Source organism: Betta splendens, chromosome 10, assembly GCF_900634795.4.
Source record: "Betta splendens chromosome 10, fBetSpl5.4, whole genome shotgun sequence".
Taxonomy (NCBI): Eukaryota; Metazoa; Chordata; class Actinopteri; order Anabantiformes; family Osphronemidae; genus Betta; species Betta splendens.
Window position 1 is genome coordinate 18486677 of NC_040890.2, and position 19013 is coordinate 18505689.

At 47.9% G+C, this 19013-nt stretch overlaps 1 long non-coding RNA gene across 1 annotated transcript; it reads right to left on the reverse strand.

Annotated features, from left to right (window-relative positions):
• Positions 1–1808: 1808 nt before the first annotated feature.
• On the reverse strand, positions 1809–7063 carry LOC129604797 (uncharacterized). The gene is made up of 2 exons (XR_008696018.1): positions 6489–7063; positions 1809–5627 (listed from the first exon to the last, which is right to left on the reverse strand). It is a non-coding gene; the product is annotated as an uncharacterized LOC129604797 (long non-coding RNA).
• Positions 7064–19013: the final 11950 nt, after the last annotated feature.

A 19013-nucleotide genomic window follows, 5' to 3' on the forward strand; every position in this document is an offset into this window, starting at 1 on the left:
CCAGTGTGTGTCTGCAGGTACAGTGTGTGTCTGCAGGTCCAGTGTGTGTCTGCAGGTACAGTGTGTGTGAGCGGGTCCAGTGTGTGTCTGCAGGTACAGTGTGTGTCTGCAGGTCCAGTGTGTGTCTGCAGGTTCAGTGTGTGTGAGCAGGTCCAGTGTGTGAGTGGGTCCAGTGTGTGAGTGGGTCCAGTGCGTCTACAGGTCCACAGTCAGAGATATCGGTCACGACTGGAGCTACAGGTCCGGGTCACGCTGCTTCACATGCTCTGTGACGCCCGGCCAACATCTGGAGTCACAACAGGCTGAATCCTGGGCTAAAAGGAATGTGAGCGAGTAACAAGCTTTGGAGCCGGGAGTTTGATCAAAGCGCAGTTCACTTGCATTTGTCTGCTTCTCAAGGACACGACGCAGCCTCAAAGGGTCGGAGCCGTGGTCAGAGAGTAAAACAGCGACGCACCGGAGGTCAAAGAGGCGTCTGTGGCTGGAGGATGCTAATAAATGAGAGGTTTAACTGAAGGTTTACAGCTTTCAGGCCGGTGGTGTTTCCTCAGCCACACGTGGTTTCTGCAGTAGGTGCTTCTCTGGTTGAGGGAGCTCTGAAGCTCTCCTGAGTTTAAAGAGTCGACGATGGGAGGATTTTCTCACCAGTCCCTCATTTAAAATAAAGACAACAACCGTTGCAGGTCGCTGCTGCTTTGTGTCGCTCCCATTTCGGTTCAAAGAGAAACTGTCTATGAATTTGATGAACGTTCTGGCACTAATCCACTTCCCACATGCGCCTCTGTGCTCGCTGCTCTTCTATGTCAGGCATTTTTCTCACATCCCATCATGCACTTATTCAGTCTTCGCACTCCTGACTCCGACTTCGCACCGCGGCCGCGCTCGGCTCGTCTTCGTGCATCTTCCACCTCCTCCCCAGTGACATCAGGCATTTACATTCCCATCGTGGTCTAAATATTAAAGGCTTCCCCGCTGCGGTGTTTCAGCGCGGCCTTGAACTGTGATCATGACTGAAGCTGACTGACTGAGTGTCTCTCTCTGCTGCAGCCTTGACGGGCTGGTTGCACTGCACAGGTCGGCCTTGCGTTCCTTTTTATCTTGGCATTTTTTGATGTTTTTAATCTCACGTTGCTTCTACGTCGTCTGTCAGTCACACAATGCACCAAGGTTCGTGTCCTGTTTGCTGCAAACGGCCGCAGCTGTTGTTGGTGACTTCACACAAATTGTAGAAACCTGACACTGAAGCATTCAGAGCGTTTGGGGTTAAATCTGCTGGGCTCCGCACCTCCGTCTCTGTGTGAACGGAACCAAAGGTGGACGTAGTTATTGTGGAGGAGCAATACTCGCCTTTCAGCTGAAATCACCTAAACATCTCGTTCCTGTATATAAAAAACGCTGACAGGTTCCATCTGTCGTCAATTTGACGCTCACGCTGCTGATTCTTGTGACAGACACAAAAGTGCACAAGATTTCACAGCTATAACAAAAGCTGTGACTAAAAGCATCAGCGATGAGTGTTTTTTGTGTCTTTTTGCAAGTTAAGACTTTTTTTCATTTCCCTGGAGGAAAAAACAGCTCGACTGGAGCTGTGGAGAAGCTTGAACCCACCACCTGTTCCACTGCAGCTGCTCAGCAGCCGACAGCTCCAGGATCTGAATGCTGCTCCAAGCAGCTCGGAGCCAAATGTCCCAGAACCTGGGATGAAGACCAACACTCAACATCCAGAGAGCCTGAAGGAAACTAAAGGGCCTCGTTCCCTGTGCGTCGCTGTGGTGGAAATTTTCCATAAAGAAGTAGATGAGAGAGAGTTGTCCTTTTGTGCGATTTATTGAAATAATAAAGAAAATAAAAATAATGGGGAAAGCAAATAAAAAGCATGGATGTTGATCGTGCACATCAACAAACCAAAAACCAGCTGGGGAGATCAGTGCACACACCACGAAGGTGTGATGCAAAGAGCCCACGATCCTCAAGTTGCTTCTGCCTTTTAGCTTCTCTGTCCGACTAGGGTGGAATGTCTTTCCAACCCAATCAAATTACATGCACCATCTCCTCCCTGTCGCAGTGTGTGTGAAGATTTTTACTTTCTCACACCTGCATCGCTGACGTCCAGCTATCTGTGAGAAAGGAGCACCAAGTCTCAACAGACAGAGACACAACTCCCCGACCTTGGGTTTGGGAGCTAGAGTTGAGAGTCTATCAGGCAGAGACAACCATTGAACAATCTAGGTGAAATGTCAAATGCATACAGTAAGACAAAACATAAGATATTAATTGCAGAACATAAGTCATAACTCGTATAATAACTGCATAGAAATAAGGAAGAGACATAGAAATAAGGAAGAGACAATTTTTGCCATAACACTCCCCCCTTTTGATTACACATTAATCAACCACTAAGAAGAAAAATTGTCAACATCACATTCTGTAATAATAAAAGATCCTTGCAAATGAAACAATAAGGGTATTAACTCATCAAGATTCAAAATACACCTTCACATAAAATGGAAGTAACTAAGGGACAAAAGGTTGGGAGCTGTTTTTGGTGGGTAGTTAAACAAGAATAACCTCTGTATTGGCATGCGAAGAAAATAAGCTCATAATCATATTTGTATCAGATTATATTTTGTGATCAAATAGCCTAAGACCATTGTCAAAGTCATTATGTGAATTAGAGTTGGGGTTTTTGAACATAGTGCCTTGTGTCATTTGATACGAGAGTGTTGCTGAGGTCGCACGCATGATGAGACCTCTAACCAGTGGGATAACGCAAAAACCAAACAAGAGAATCACAGCCATCTCAATTATAAAGGAAACAGCTGTGGACATGAGAACAGATTTCCATTTTCCAGACATTTCGTCTAGCCAATTCCAAGAGGAAGAACCTATACCAGAGTTAGCTGGGATTTTGAAGGCCGTGTAGCGCCTTCGCCACAATACCATTAGAATCAGTGTTATTCAGGATGTAAGTACAATATGCGTCTCCAAACACAACACAACCGCCTCTTTTCTCTGCTAACAACGTGTCTACGGCCATTCAATTGTAATGTAATAAAGACAATTAATGTATGATAGCCATACGTTTCCGGTGGGGTTCTGTTTCATATAATCTTAAGATAGATTTCATGCTTTCGGATCTTTAATTGTACATTTGCGTCTAGAGCGAATAGGAGATTCAGGGATTTAACCAGAATGATGATGCGTTTTGTCTCATAACCTCTGTCATCTGTAGATGAAGGATAAAAACTAATTGTAGCAGTGAATAAGTGATTGTGAGCAAATTAAACACCAAATCAACTTTAGGATATTTAAACTCAGTGTTGTGAATTATGTGAAATTTTCTCATTCAAAAGTAGTGTGTAAAGTTACATAGAAACATCATATGATAAAGACAACAATCCATGTAACATAAAATGAAGTTTAACAAAACAAGGTTACAATTGATGTCTTGTAACAATCTGCTTCTTCCTGTTGAACAGTAGCGTTAGATTGTTTCCAACCTGTGTGTTGAAGTATTGTCAGTTCGTTGGAGTTCTTCAGGTTGTGATCAGCTGATCACAGAGACACTTGGGGTTCGTTATCACCGCCAGGTTTCCTCCCAATGTCGTCTGAGTCACTGTCACTCCCGTGATGTGAAGAGTCTACACGTCGTCCAGCGTCGGCAACTCAAGGCTGCTCGTGTGTGTGTTTTCTCAGGAGCGTGTGTGTAGATGTATGGTCTGATAGTGTGATTCACCGGCGCAGCTTCAGGCGGCGCTTGGCTCACACCTTTAGCTGAACGGTCAACGCAGCCTCGCCTCAGTGCGTGTGTGAGCACAGCGAGGGTCGTCCTTCTCAGTTCTTTATGTCAGTGGTGGTTTTCTCCGTGTGGTGTAGATGGAGGGTTGTCTGTCGGATCCGGGACCTTCCTGGATGGAGTTGGTCCAAGTCGCTCTCTCTGCGATCTTTACAGCCGTGTGGGTCGTCAGAAGGACCTGGAAGGGGCCTCGCCACCGTTTGGAGGTCCAGTGCTTCCTCCTGAACTCCTTAACGATCGCCCGTGCCCTGGTTGGATGGTGTAATGGTCCTGTCGCCTGTTTTCACCTGTTGGGAAATCTGAATTGTGGGGAAAAGGTGTTTGGGCGGCACGGCGTGTCATCAGGCCCAAACCAGACTCCATGGCTACAGGTGGAACCATTCGTCAGCCAGAGTCTGCGTTCCTGTGAGGTACAAAATGTTTAAAGCACAGGGAGAGAGGAAGGAAAGGATAGAGAGAGTTGGAGAGAGGGAACAAGGATGAGGAGAGGAAACGAGGATCAGGAGAGGGAGGGGTTGTTGGGCAGCGACCTTCGCAGCAGCGTCTGCAGCTGCATGTCGGCAGAAACAAAGTCGTCACTGATGTTGGACAGTTACAAACAGCATTAGCTGTAGGCAGCAGGACAGCGTCCAGCAAAGCAGAAACTAATCATGATGTAAGATAGGTTTGCAATCAGACTTCAAAGCTTCCCATGCTTCCACAGAGAACCAACGTGTGACAAGCATCTGTGGAGTCTGTAGATGGTAACAGTCTCTCCTTCTGCTAGTTTACTAGCTTCAGTCAACGCGATCAACTCTGCAGCCTGAGCAGAGTAGTGTCTTAGCAAAGAGCCAGACTTCAAGACGGCCTCTTGATAGTAACGTTCAGCATGTTGAGCAAAGTGGTGTTGCATCTAAGCCATCGGGCTGTAGAAAGATGTGATGTTTTCCAAAAGAATCAAAGACACAGTATGAGGACAAAAGAACAGAAGTCGTACAACCTGATTTCTCATCCACTGTTTGAGTGAAAGGTCACGTAGGGTCAGATCAGGAAGACCCAAAGTAGGAGCCAACTGAAGAGCAAGCATGAGGTTAGTGAACGTTGTTCAGCCTCAGACGTCCACGTGAGACAAGAAGTGGACGATGAAGACGTCTGCATCAGAACCCTGAGTGGGGCCTCAAAGACAGTAAAGTTAGGAATGAAAGTCCTACAATAAGAACAAAGACCTAGAAAAAACATCAGCTGTTTATACGTGCACGGTTTAGGCAGGTTTCAAATTGCTTCAAATCTGTTGGGTGAGATGGATTTGCCATCAGCTGTAATTACAATGACCCAGAAAATAACCTTTGTCTGAACAAAGTGTAATTTAAACAGGCTCTCTTTGTGGCCTGTAGCATCCAATGTTTCAGTAGCTTAGTGGTGTCTGCAGTAACGCCATCTACTGTATGGCTCCTTTAAGATGGTGTTGTTGTTTACATGGTCTGTGGTCAGATTTAGGTGTGATGACCACTAGTTCACATCCTCTGATCAAACCTACATCATATGTGTGTGAGCCACAGGGAAGCAGGGCTTCCTGTAAGGCTGAGTGTTGGGTCAGAGCGTCCTCTGAAAAATAAAAATAAAAACGAAAGCGTGTAATGTGTGTCATTAGAATGTGGAGGTACCCAGTTCACTGTTTGCTGCACATGACAGGCAGAATAAAAAAAAAGTTTTCTAAAGTATGCAAAGTAGGTAAATACGTCACATGGGGTCAGAAGTCGTTCACCAGTCTCCACCCCGTTGACATCTGTTCACGAAAGGACCCACGTCCTGCATCTGTCTCCATCATGTTTTCACAGAGGGACGTGTGGAGCTGTAGAATAAACATCAAAAATCTTTTTGTTCGTTAGTAAAAGAAATCGCAAGCGCAGACCTGTGTTCATCCCAAAAGAGGGAAGTTGAGGTCAGTTTGTGTGTGTGTGTGAAATCATAAACAAGCCGTGATGCAGCCTGTGTGAGGGCCTCAGTTACAGCCCCCCCTCAGCAGCCAATGATAAGAGCACAGCTGAGCTGAAGTTAACACCAACAAAAGAGGGATTATTTAGAATGTCTGTAGATGTAACCTGCACTCCGTCTGGAGTGGAAATCAATCAAATACCTAAACTACACATCAGATGTCTTCCTAAAAATTTAACTGGACACAAGTTTGAAAGCAAAAATGAATGTTAAGGTGTCTTGCTGTCAGATGTTGCACAAGACAGTGAAACAGTAAGTTTTCTTTAATAGTCTGGTACGTACAGTAATTATTATTACTTCTCTCTAATAGTCGTCTTCCCTTTAATAGTCATTAATAGTCTGTTTCAGTCAGTCTCAGTCAGTTTCGTTTTTCTACCGTCTGTTTTGTTTTCTCTATAGTCTGTTTTGTTTCCTATAGTCTTCTAGTCTGGCCAGACAAACCTATATTGTGCACAAACCCTTTTAGAAACATAGAGGATTTTATTACTGAATTTGTTGCAAGTTAAAATAGTTTGAACCCATCAGACTGTAAAGTCATGCAGCAGTTGTCATTTAGCTGTTTGTCATCATTTGAAAATCACTCTGTGGGATTTTTTTGAGCAAAAAGCGATTCTTCATTGCGAGCAGATAAGCATGAACATGAATTTGAGCGTGTATCAGCTGTAAGCGTGTTTCTTCATTGCATGTATGAATGTGTGTGTGTGTGTGTTTGCGGTACCGTCTTGTACGTCACGTGAAAAGGAACCGTCACCTTCCTCCTTCCCCAACCATCAGTCTGATGTGAGCGCCAGCGGGTGAAGCCTTTCAATGGGACAGTTGTTCCTCGATGACAGACCTTTCCTGGATCCTCAGATGCAGCTCTTTTGGGCCGATCACGTCTGAAGCCTCTCCTGTTGTTTCAACCAGTGTCTGTGTCAGAGCATGTCTTCTCTGCTGTTGCTCTGTCCTTGTTTTCCTTTGCTGATTGTCATAAGCAGGTGTCTGTGTCAGACACACACGCTTGTAGTAGCTGGTTCATCTGATGAGCCCAGAACGTGATGGCTGCAGACGTTGTGGGAGTCTGTGAGGCGTCCATGCTGTGGTCTGTGTCCTCCAGCTGCTGTGGTGTCAGAGCTTCCACCCCGTTCTGGTTGTGGGTCGGCGCTTCTTCTCCTTCGGTTCTTCTGCTGATGGTGGGAAAGGAGTCCAGATCCGGATTTACCCTCATCGCGCTCGGTTCTGCATTAGAATAGAGAGCAGAAACAATGGGAGCATTTGCTCTTGGCATGATATGTGTGTGTGGTGTGTGTGTGGTGTGTGTGTGGTGTGTGTGTGGTGTGGCAGAGTGCAAACAATTCTTCCCCAGAGTTGTTATCTCCTTTTTTCCTGTTACTCTCATCTTTCGTTTCTTTTAGGGCTTTAGTTTTGATAGTTTTCCTTTTTCAAGTATTTTCTTTTGTCTCTAATTTTTCTTTTAAGGTGCGTATGTCCTTACACAAAGCGATTCTCCTTTTGAACCCATAACCAGTTTCCCACTCATGGAAACATAAAACGCACTAATAACCATATTTACTTTTTACTTTTAATTACCTTTAGTTTTGTACGGTTGCTGTCTGGTGGTGAAGACTCAAATTGCCCCGAACCCGTCTTTCAGAGTCCAGCGGTTTTCTGCCTTAGATTTTTTGTGTGTTCCGGCCGGAACCTTCCCAAAATGCCTTTTTATCGGACGTCTCCGTAAAAAGGGAACCAACCTGATCTGGCGACAGAGCCTTTCCCGAAGTATTTCCTCAACGTTAGGCCCCTCTAGGCCCGGGTCCCTCGTATCTTGAAAATACTTCACTCTGCGAACGCACTCCATCTTTCAGAAGCCGTCTTTTATACTCAGTCCCCCATGTGTGGACCACGCACAGATCAAAAAAACATGTCTGTATCCTCAGTACAGACGGAAGCTCGGTTCCACGAGCCAACCCTTAGCAACCGACGTCTCACCACCCAGAGCAGACTTTCACCTAATTAAGATATTATAATATTGGGATTTTTTTTCTCGATCTAATTAATTTTCCTAATCAAATTTAGTGTTTCAACCAAACAGAAGATTTCTTTCCTTTTTTTTCAACCAATTGAAATGTTTCAGCTAAATTAAAAATAAAAGTTCCAATCTTTTTGTTTTTTCCCGAATCAAAAGGAATCTCTCTCGCCGAGCCAAATTAGGATTTGAGTTTGAATCTGAGTTCGTGGATCTCGTCAGAGGCGATCCAGACGGGTGAGCAGTCCTCCCAGCTCTGAATGTCTGTAGAGGTTTGGAGGCTGAGCGACCCTAGTCCTCAGGACTATCGTCCCTGGTCACACCGTCCAGACGACCTGCCGCGGGATCCTGCCGACAACGCCAATTTCTGTGGTGGAAATTTTCCATAAAGAAGTAGATGAGAGAGAGTTGTCCTTTTGTGCGATTTATTGAAATAATAAAGAAAATAAAAATAATGGGGAAAGCAAATAAAAAGCATGGATGTTGATCGTGCACATCAACAAACCAAAAACCAGCTGGGGAGATCAGTGCACACACCACGAAGGTGTGATGCAAAGAGCCCACGATCCTCAAGTTGCTTCTGCCTTTTAGCTTCTCTGTCCGACTAGGGTGGAATGTCTTTCCAACCCAATCAAATTACATGCACCATCTCCTCCCTGTCGCAGTGTGTGTGAAGATTTTTACTTTCTCACACCTGCATCGCTGACGTCCAGCTATCTGTGAGAAAGGAGCACCAAGTCTCAACAGACAGAGACACAACTCCCCGACCTTGGGTTTGGGAGCTAGAGTTGAGAGTCTATCAGGCAGAGACAACCATTGAACAATCTAGGTGAAATGTCAAATGCATACAGTAAGACAAAACATAAGATATTAATTGCAGAACATAAGTCATAACTCGTATAATAACTGCATAGAAATAAGGAAGAGACATAGAAATAAGGAAGAGACAATTTTTGCCATAACACTCGCGGAATAATCGCCCTCTTTATGACGGATGCGGCACCAAAGCAGTCCCTGTTTATCTGCCATCAGTGGAATCGATGTTCGCACCGCAGCGCTCTCTAATCTCTGTCTACGACCTGCGTGACAGCAGCCGCTACATCAGCGTCTGCTCTGGTTCCGAGCAGTCACGCTGGCTCCTTCACGATGCTCCCACGTTGGTGCCAATAATTCTGTCTGTGAAGTCTGTGCTTCAGGTTCTGTCTTCCTTCATTTCTCAGTACTGGCCCCTGTTTCACCTCCACATCTCGGCCTCGCGGGGGGTGAAGCCTCTGTCTTAGCGAGCAGCTCCACTTACGCCGGCCTGGTTCTGACCCGTAAATGCGCCTCTTGGGAACGTCTCCAGCTCCTTCCAGGAGGGAGCGAGGGCGAAGAGACTAAGGGAGGAGGCCACGAGCCCACGCTTAGTGGAAACACTGTCCTTTACCACCCTGAACACCCTGAACACCCTGAACACCCTGGAAGCCGCCATCTTCTCACTCCCTGTGAGACTCAGGATTTTATGGATCACAATGCTTCTTATGCCAAAAGAGATTTTCCCAGAACTGCAGAAACTTAGCGAGTCACTTTAGGTTCAATGGAGCGACGGTTTCCTCCTGACGCCTTAGTTTCATCTGTGCTGCACTCAGACTAAACCAGGACTCTGGGTTCCTGCTGATTGTTCGATGACCCCCCCAAAGCACCCATTAGAGTGAGTGAAATTCATTATTGACATCGTGGTTCAATTAAACCGCAGCTGTTGATGAAGACGCTGCCTGTGGTTCTGTGTCTGCTGCGTCTTCATTCACCGTGGGACCACACGCCGGCCGCTGCACGTGTGCTCGTCTGAAGAGAACGTCTGTGGAGAACGCCCCCCCCCACACACACACACGTGGTGTCAGCAGCTCCCCGTGTGTCCACTTATGAAGGACTCTACGTTACGTCTCTCTCGCACCGCTGCACCGTTTCGTCTGTGAGGCCAAAGGAGACGCACGCGTGAGCTGCAACGTAACGCCTCACACTAATAAATGCAAAAAGCAGTTGTTAGAGAAGAAGCCAGAGAATACATGGAGTGACCTGAAGCCTCAGGTGCCTCATGGCTTTTTTCCGTCTGTCTGAGGCATCAAACCCATCACTTGAGGCACAAACAGCCTGCAGTGAAATCCAGCGCCTGTAAACGCTCGTTACCGACACACTGAACTTGTGACCTGTAGAAGCTCCGAGCTGGAAACAAACCGCCTCGTGCGTCTCTCACATCGTTTGCAGCAAAGTAAAGCGGCGGCTGCCTCGTTCCAAAGCTGCTGACGCGTCCGTGCATCAGCCTGAACGGGGAAGCGCCGGGTTCTGATCCGCTGGTGATCACTGGGTGCTGAGCAGAGACTTCACAGCAGGAGGCAAAACATCAAAGAGGACGGAGCCGTCTCAGCACTTATTTTTTTATTTATGCTAAAAAAAAGAAAATGCACCAATCTCTGATATTAAATAAGCAGCTAAATGTTGGAACGGTCGTGAATATGTATTATTGTTTATTATGTATTATTATTACCAGGCGGATCCTGCTTCTGTCACACTCACAGGCCGCTGCTCTGGAGCGTCCTGGTTTCACAGGCTGTGGTTAGTTGAACTGACAGAAATGTGATGAGCACACTGTTATTATCACATCACTGTTATCAGGATTATCCACAGGGTCGTCCCAGAGACAACGCTGCTGCTGACTGTGGAAGCGCAGGTTCACCCGTGTCGGAGCAAACAAACCGAGGAGGTCAGATAACGCTGTAAAGCCTGCGTCTTCCCTTTGTGCTGCCTCGAACGCGCCCTCAGGGTTTAACGTCCTGTAAACGGAGCCCGATGAATGTGGTGCAGCTCCGACACAACGAGCGACTTCACTCTCAAGCGTCGCCTCTTAATGAGGATCTCATCAAAAGCCTTTGAAGCCTCCTCGTTTGTGGCTCCGTCAGTGTTCGGTGTCGAAGTGATTCTAGTTGTTGCTAATGTGAGTCCGAAGCAGCAGCAGCATACGCTCCCCCGTTTTATGAGATTCACACTTCCTGTTGTGGAGAGCGTTTTTTCCCCCAGAGGTCCATCATCAGTCGGTGACATGTTGAAAATGAAAATTCATGCGTCCGACCTCCAGCAGCTTCTTCACAGGGTGAAACGACGCGCTCTGACCTCTGATGAAGAGCAGAGACACAACAGTCCTGTGGCGTGACAGCAGTAATGAGAACTCCAGAGTGTGTGTGTGTGTGTGTGTGTGTGTGTGTGTGTGTGTGTGTGTGTGTGTGTGTGTGTGTGTGTGTGTGTGTGTGTGTGTGTGTGTGTGTGTGTGTGTGTGTGTGTGTGTGTGTGTCGCCATATGTTAACCCATTTCGTTCTTCATCAGAAAAACATCTGGACGTTTCATAGGCGAGACTCAATCTGTTTCACCAATCTGCATGAACGAACCTGATCTCCAGAGAACTGAGCACTTTTGTCGTCATGAACATGTTGAGGAGTGAAAATGTATGTGAGCAACACTCCACTACTTCACAGTGAACATGTTATTTTGTCCAAAATTTGCCCTCTGGATCAGAAACAGACTCCAAAGCATTAACCCTGCGGCTCCTGGCCAACAGCCGCTCAACCCCCGCCGCCATAATTGTAGAGCCTTTCACCGATCGACCAAAATGACCTCCATCCACAGCGTGTCGTTTTATAATCATAGACAAAATCAAAAAGCGAGAGGAGAAGCAAATGTAATGTAGCAGATTGCAGGAGGATGTGGTGCATGAAGGGCGATTGGCTTTGTCATGGGCCAAAATGAAGCAGTGCTGTGTCGCAGCAGAACCCAGACTGCAGCGTCCTGTAGCTCCAGACTGAGCCCCGCGCCGCCGCCCCAGACACACCCACTGCAGGCAAACGCTAACCACGAGCCCCCACCGCTCAGCGGCCAGGACCCCCTGCTGTGCCCCCCTCCACTGGCCGGAGCTCACTGCTGTCAGGTGCTAACAAGTCAAACCCTGCTTTCATCTGGGCCCTGGGGGGAGGAGGGTGTGTGTGTGTGTGTGTGTGTGTGTGTGTGTGTGTGTGTGTGTGTGTGTGTGTGTGTGTGTGTGTGTGTGTGTGTGTGTGTGTGTGTGTGTGTGTGTGTGTGTGTGTGTGTGTGTGTGTGTGTGCGTGTGTCTCATGAAATATGTATAGACGCCGAGCCTCAGCCGCGCCATAATTGATCAGAGGACGCCATCCCACTGGCTGCACCTGTCAACCCCGCCCCCCTCCGATGCGTCCCCACCCCCGTCCTTAACGAGCGGCGCCGATCAGACGTGGAGGGAGAGAGAGTAAGACGAATGAAGGAGTCACGCCCAGACGCTCGGTCCGAGCCGGAGTAATCGCTTTCTGTCAACGCCGGCATCCGTCCTCAGCAAAGCGCCGCCGCTTCCACGCGCTCACAATCAGCTTGAGCAAATATTAGCAGCACAGTGATGTGAAGCACTGCGGCGTTTATGACACAGTCTGCATTAGGAAGCGGAGCCGTCACCGTTTCCCTGCAGCCGCAGCCGAACATGAGGAGGAATCAATGTTTGGACCGTCTGTGACCTCTGAGTGACGGAGCTGCTCCATCCTCTTCATGCAGTGATGGAAACATGATCAACACCTTTTACAGGCAGTTTAAAAGAGAAGCATAAAAAAGATGTGGCAGCATAAAGCTCTAAATAAAAGAACACAAACTGAAATCAAACCTAACGCACAACGTGCCTCTGGACTCGATCCATCCGCGCTGGGACATGAGGACGCTCTGCATTGATGTTTCAATGTTCAACTGGCGGCGGCTAAATGATTGAGACGAGCCTCCCTCAGACTCAGCAAAACACAAATCAATGCGCAGCGGAGCGCAGCCGCCGCTGCTCCAGAGGCCGCCTGGGAGCTCATCACATTCAGGACGCGGCACCAGCCATTGTCCTGAGGGAAATTCAATTTGCAAGGCCAGGAGAGAGAACGGAGGCCCTCGAACGCAGCGCGGACAGGAAGCTGATGCGTCAGCAGCCGCTGGAGCCTCGGCGCGTCCCTGATGGAGCTCAGACCCGAGGCGCTGCTCCGTTTCCCTTCTTCCAGGTGTCGACTGATCACAGATGCCTTAAATGTCTTGAGCACAAATCCCGGAGCTTTGTGCTCAGGTAATGAATACGCTGATGGGCCTCGTGTCCTGCCTCACGCTTTGTGCTTCCTTTAGCTGCAGCATTGCCTGGACGGCAAACACTGTGAGTGTGTGTGTGTGTGTGTGTGTGTGTGTGTGTGCGTGCGTGCGTGCGTGCGCGCGCGCGTGCGTGCGCGCGTGCGTGCGTGCGTGCGTGTGTGTGCGTCTGTGCCTGTGTGTGTGTGTGTGTGTGCGTGTGTAAACTGTCCTAGATGCCACTGAGGAGACCTTTGCAACACGTTTTTATCTCCACCAGGATATTGATTAGCTCAGTTATTAGACAGAGGCTGTTGCTGAGCTGCACCACTTGATTTAAGGCTCCATCCACTGCTGCTAACTGATGTAAATAACTGGCATCACAACAAATATTAATATCCCTGTAAAAGCTTTATAGAGACAATATGATGTTACGATGGCAGTTAATATTTTGTTGGGGCATCAACAAACTAATCTCAATAAAATGAGGATGTGCTGACATAAAACTCCTACTTAGATACTTAGAACTGCAAATACACAGATACTGACATATTTTCAGCTCGTACCTGTTTATTAATTATGTAACAGTTAATTACGTCTCTGTGACTGGACACATGTTTGTCCCCATGTGAAGAACTGAGAGCAGAATCGATTCTGAGCTGTTCTATTTCACACAGAACACACGCCTCATGGTTTTTCCTCAGACGGTGGCGCCAGCTGTGACTCGTGAATGGATCTATCGCTTGGTCTCATCGGGTCGAGCTTCGCGTCAGCCCTTCTGCCGCGAGCGTCTTGGCTTCAGCGCCCGCCTGCTGCAGGCGCTTCCAGGCCTCACTTCGCTCCCTGTTGTTTATTAGTATTCTGCAGATTAAGGCGACCGCTGAGTGCATCCATTCATCACATTTCACTTCCTCAGCTGTGAAATGCAAAACTTATTAAAAGTCCAGTGCCTGAATACAAATCATGTCTGTTAATGGTTATTAGAGATGAGTTATAGTCAAACGACTGAAGGAAATGTTTAACTTCATGTTCTGTACTTCCTTATTTAAGACTATTTAGCCAAACTGATCCCCAAGCAGCTGATGTGAGTCCTTACATCATATCAGCTACTCCAAACACTGATCTTACAGTGACTCTTACTGTACGTTGGGGGTCAGTGTGTTGAAGTGAGGATCAAACTGTTTTTGACATGATGCAGTTGCACAGTGATGTCATTTTCTACTCTCAGGAAACAAAGTTTGACACTGTGAGATATTAATATTCATTCTCAGAACCTTCATACGTGTCACTGAGCTGCAGCTAAAGGTCAAATCTAAATCAGCTTAGTTCCACCGCGTTCACACAGCACATGAACTGTGCTTATCTGTATTTACTTATATTTTACTGTGTTTACTGAAGCACTGCTTCGGCTGCATGGAGTAACGTCAGTTCAACCGTGATGGACCGGAGCCAGGCCGTGTTTCACTAACCGCATGCAGCATCCAGCACAGTTGTGAAACCATCTGTCTGGATCGATGTGGTCCAAACCCGTTTTGAAACGTCTGAACCCGACGCTGTAAATCAGATTTCAGAAGGCGCTCAGGGACTTTACTAGACAGCCTTCATGCACTAGTCTCAGTCTGAACGCTCCATAAACGCTCTCCACGGAGCAACAGCGCTGTGGAAGCGGCAGCATTGAGTCCCTGAGACATAAACAGTGACCTTTTAACGCGGCTCCGCAGCAGCGCCGGCGTCTGCCCATCACGCCCGTGGCTTCCTTGGTGCCAGGAGGCAAGGCAGCGCTGAGGCTGCAGTGACTGGAGCGGCAGCACATTGTGGCCGACATGAAGCTTCTGCACAGGTCACTGCGCTGAGTCCATGAGGAGGCTCCAGAGGCTTCTCTGCACTGGGCCGGTGCTGCAGGCGGGGGGGCGGAGTGAAAGAGCATGAGCGGCTTATGGCTCGGCCATGTTAAAATACTTCTCTTTAGCTGCTTTTATACGTGGAGGCATTGTTACTTTCCTTCTGTCACGTTTAACGCTGGAATTACAATCCATTGTCCTGTCGTGACATCTCATTGACCCGCGTCTCGTTACGACGCTGAGCACTAAACTGCTGCAGGGTGTTGTGTGAACCACCAGTGGTCTTAATGGGGGGCATGAGTGGGTGGTCTGCTCTCAGGGGGGCCCTCAGCTGCTCCTCACCCCCCTGTGATGACTCATTCTGCTCATTCACCCCGCTGCTGTTGTTACACGCTGCACCACTCACGCCGCTGAGGGAAGAAGCTGCTTTCTGCTGGAAGCTTTAGTCACAATTAGACTTTATTCTTTTTGGCCTTGACCTTAAACCTGTACCTGTTCATTACTCCTGGATTATTTTTATCATAGAAAACTCCAAACCTGCTGGTCGGTGCCAGGGCTCCACTGCCTTGAGCTCAGCCGTCTTTGTGTACATTCACCTGAACTAAACCCGAGTGGCTTCACACGCAGCTGATAACGGAGCACAGACTTCCAAACATTGTTTGTAGGAAATGTTCTAGTAGCATGAAGTCTGGTCAGATGCTGCTCTGCATCCATAATGGAGAAGTAGAAACGCTGTGGTTCAGTGGACACATGTCCTGACGCTGTGGTTCCGTGTGGATCCCCTAAACACTGTTTACTTAAGTGAGCTGATGAAAATAGCAGCAGCTCCGCTGATGCAGCGTGCAATTACGCAGCGATTCGGTTGTGTTGTTTACGGCGTCGCATGTGTGAAGGCAAAACACGGGGTTCACAGCGACTCTGCACAGTTGCCTCAACGAACGCCGCTATAGAGATCAGCTAATTAGGACTGCAACGAGTCCTCATCATCCAATTACTTGGCTGCGCATGATGCTGGCGTTTTATTATCTGCTTCTGTGTATCTGTGAGGTGAAATCATTTTTCATGCACAAAGAAATTCATTTGCAAAGCAGATTGTTTATTTAATAAGGGATTAAATGACTTTGTACAGCATTTTGAGGCCGTGTGCATTCATCTCCCTCACTTGCATAACATCCTGAATGCCAAACCCCATTTAATGAAATGAACACAGCTTCAGCTCGCAGAGTTTATTCAGGAATTAATCCTGGAGCCGTCTGATAAGTCTGCGCAGTGTATTAATTATCCGTTTGTTTTTCCTCTCAAGAAAAGTTGGGACATATTTTTAGCGCTCCAGGAAATAAACATATTCCTCTTTTGTGGCAAAACAAGAAATAAGACAAAGTACCTCTGTCACTGATCTGCGTTAGTGTTCAGGTGATGCATCCTTTCATTTTAGAGCATTGTTTCCTATTATGATCCAGAGGCTCCACGTGTGATGCAGGATCCCGTCTGCTCCAGACGCTCTGTCTGCACATCACCGTGTTTCTGGATGAAATGGCTCTCGCCTGTAGTTTCATTTATATGTTAATCTGTGTGAGGACCTTGGTTGGCGTTGGTGGTGCGAGGCTTTACATCCTGGTGCCATCCATCATCTGTGAGGTTCGGCCGCTCGTCCACCCTTCAACCATTACGACGCCGCCGTTTATTTAGAGGACTACCTGTAAAGTATGTGTTGAATTTAAAGCGGCCTCGCGGCTCGGGGGAGTTCTTCATGAGGTCCCTGTGCACGTGCGTGATTGACGAGCGCACGCTTTAATTCTGGATCTGTGACGTTTCACTGGCTGCTAAAGCACGAGCGTTCCTGAGAGGCGGGTAAAGGAGGAGTGATGGTTCAGGCTGGTGGTGTTGGATCATATCACTTCAGGTTGTATGTCATTTAAATGTCAGGGAAGGAAACAGCGTGAGTGACACTTTAATCACTTTTAGAGCTTTCGTCATAATTCTGGAGATATCTGATGTTTTATTCAGGCCCGAACAAACAACAAGTTGTCATCCACCACAGCTGCAGCCGAGCGTGAACATGTGCGTGAACCCCCCCCCCCCATGTTCAGCCGGGCCCAGGACCCCCTGACTTCCTGCCTCTTGAACCCAGCAGCTGTGTGTGAGCTCGGCAGCGTTCCTGGCTTCGCACATTGAATATAACGGCTCTTCTTACCTCCATCTGGGTTTTGTCAGTGTCAGGGTGAGCTCTGTGTGAGTTTTTCTCAGCTGTCAGTTGAAAACTGGGTCAGCCAATGATGTGTCACTGAACTGTTTCGTTATTGTTTGCCACAGCACACATGCTTGTGGGCTGCAAGGCTTCTCCTCAGCCCTGCAACTCTGCCTGATGTGTCCCTGCGAATGCGCGTTAGGTTGAATAGAATGGATTTACTCTACGTGAATCCACGGCCATAATCAGAAGTGGACTTTGAGGCAGCGCTGCCACACAGGGAGCTCCTCTCAGATCCTCCCGTGCCGCTCTGCAGATCAGTCCACCCTGCTCCCTCTCCAGTTGCCTCGGCCATTCATCCCCAGTCTCGCCTGGCTGGCTGCCGTGTTTCCTAATGAGGTCACAATGCTGCCTGCTTGGCTGTCCTGATTACCAACATGTGTGTCATTATGCCTCTGTGTATGGGAGAGTCAGGCATAAAGCAAACGGGACAAAGGCAGAGAGTCGCAGGAAGACGAAGTGTGCCAAACGTGGTGGAGGAGGGGGAGAGAGGGGCGAGCGAGCGCACGTGTGTGTGTGTGTGTGTGTGTGTGTGTGCGTGTGTGTGTGTGTGTGTGTGTGTGTGTGTGTGTGTGTGTGTGTGTGTGTGTGTGTGTATGAGGGGGGGTTCTCTAATGGCTTGCAATAGGGTTGGTGCTAATGAGGAGTAAGAGTGACAGCAAGATGTGAGGAGACGTTCAGGGTTGCCAGGTCAGGCCTAATTCCATTTAGGGCAGTGAGGATTTGAGAAGTCATGCACTGAAAAGCAGCTACTTTGCTGCGACACACTGAAGCTTGTTCAGAGATTTGAACAGCGGTGAATGAGCGTCCACGGCAACAATAGACGGCCCAGCCGTCAGCTGTTACCAGGACTGTAGCACCTCACAGCAAGAGTGCAGCAAAGTGGGCTTTCACATGCAAATGTGTCACGAGACTAAGAGCTTTAAACTGACGGTGAAGCTCCTCTGTCCTTCACTGTCCGACGTCACGTGAACGCTGGTTCCACCGAGGATCTGTGTCAAATGTGAGCGACGGAAAAGCTGCAAAAAGCAAACATGGTGTTAAAGGACGGGACCTTTGTGTTTCCACAGCCCCCCTGCTGTGAAACAGCATGTTAAATGTTGATCTTTCCCTCCAACACTTCATCTCAAAAACACTGGAGTCAAGTTAAATAGATCAACATGCTAAACATGCTAACATCGATCATCTGATCCAGTTTTGTCCAGATTTGTGATCACGCACACAGAGGAGCACATGACGTGGAGGCAAAGGTGCATTAGAGATGTCATAAATGATCAAATTACTCCACGGCGCTGCGAGTCTGAATCATGCATCACTTTAATGATGCTGCACAGCTTGTCATGATCTGGATCCTCGACAGTCATCAAAACGCTCCGAGCTGACGGTGACGGACTGTCCACGATCCAGCAGGTCCTCCAGAAAGGCTGCACACGTGGCCGAGCTCACTGTTCTAGGAGCCGGTATTAAAAGGCCAGTGGTGCTGATTTTGCAGCACAGTTATTTCCTTTTATCTTATTGCAGGTTATTGGTTGAAATAAAAGTGAGTGATTAGTCCCCGAACTGCCACCTGGACGCGCGTCTTTTCATTTTCCCCTCTGTTACAGTGCAGGTTGAGCTGATGCTCAGAGAGCTGTGGAGATCGGCCATTAGTAGCGTTACATCAGGTCAATGCATTTAAACACTGGCAGGAGCACGATGGAGCACAACCATCAAGAACTGAGACCCAAACCCAGGTTTGGTTTATTTTTTTTGGTAGAATCTTCGCATCTACTGATTGTGCAGCTTCGGATTGTTGGCTTCAGTTTACGGTCTTTTGACTCCACGTCAATGAGACTCTTCCATATTTGCATGTGTCCCCAGGCCCTGTTACACCCAAGACTTTCATCCAGCTGTGTGTGTGTCTGCGTGTGTGTGTGTGTGTGTGTGTATGTGTGTGTGTGTGTGTGTGTGTGTGTGTGTGTGTGTTCTGTGTATGTGTTTGTGCGTGTGTGTGTGTGTGTGTGTGTGTGTGTGTTCTGTGTATG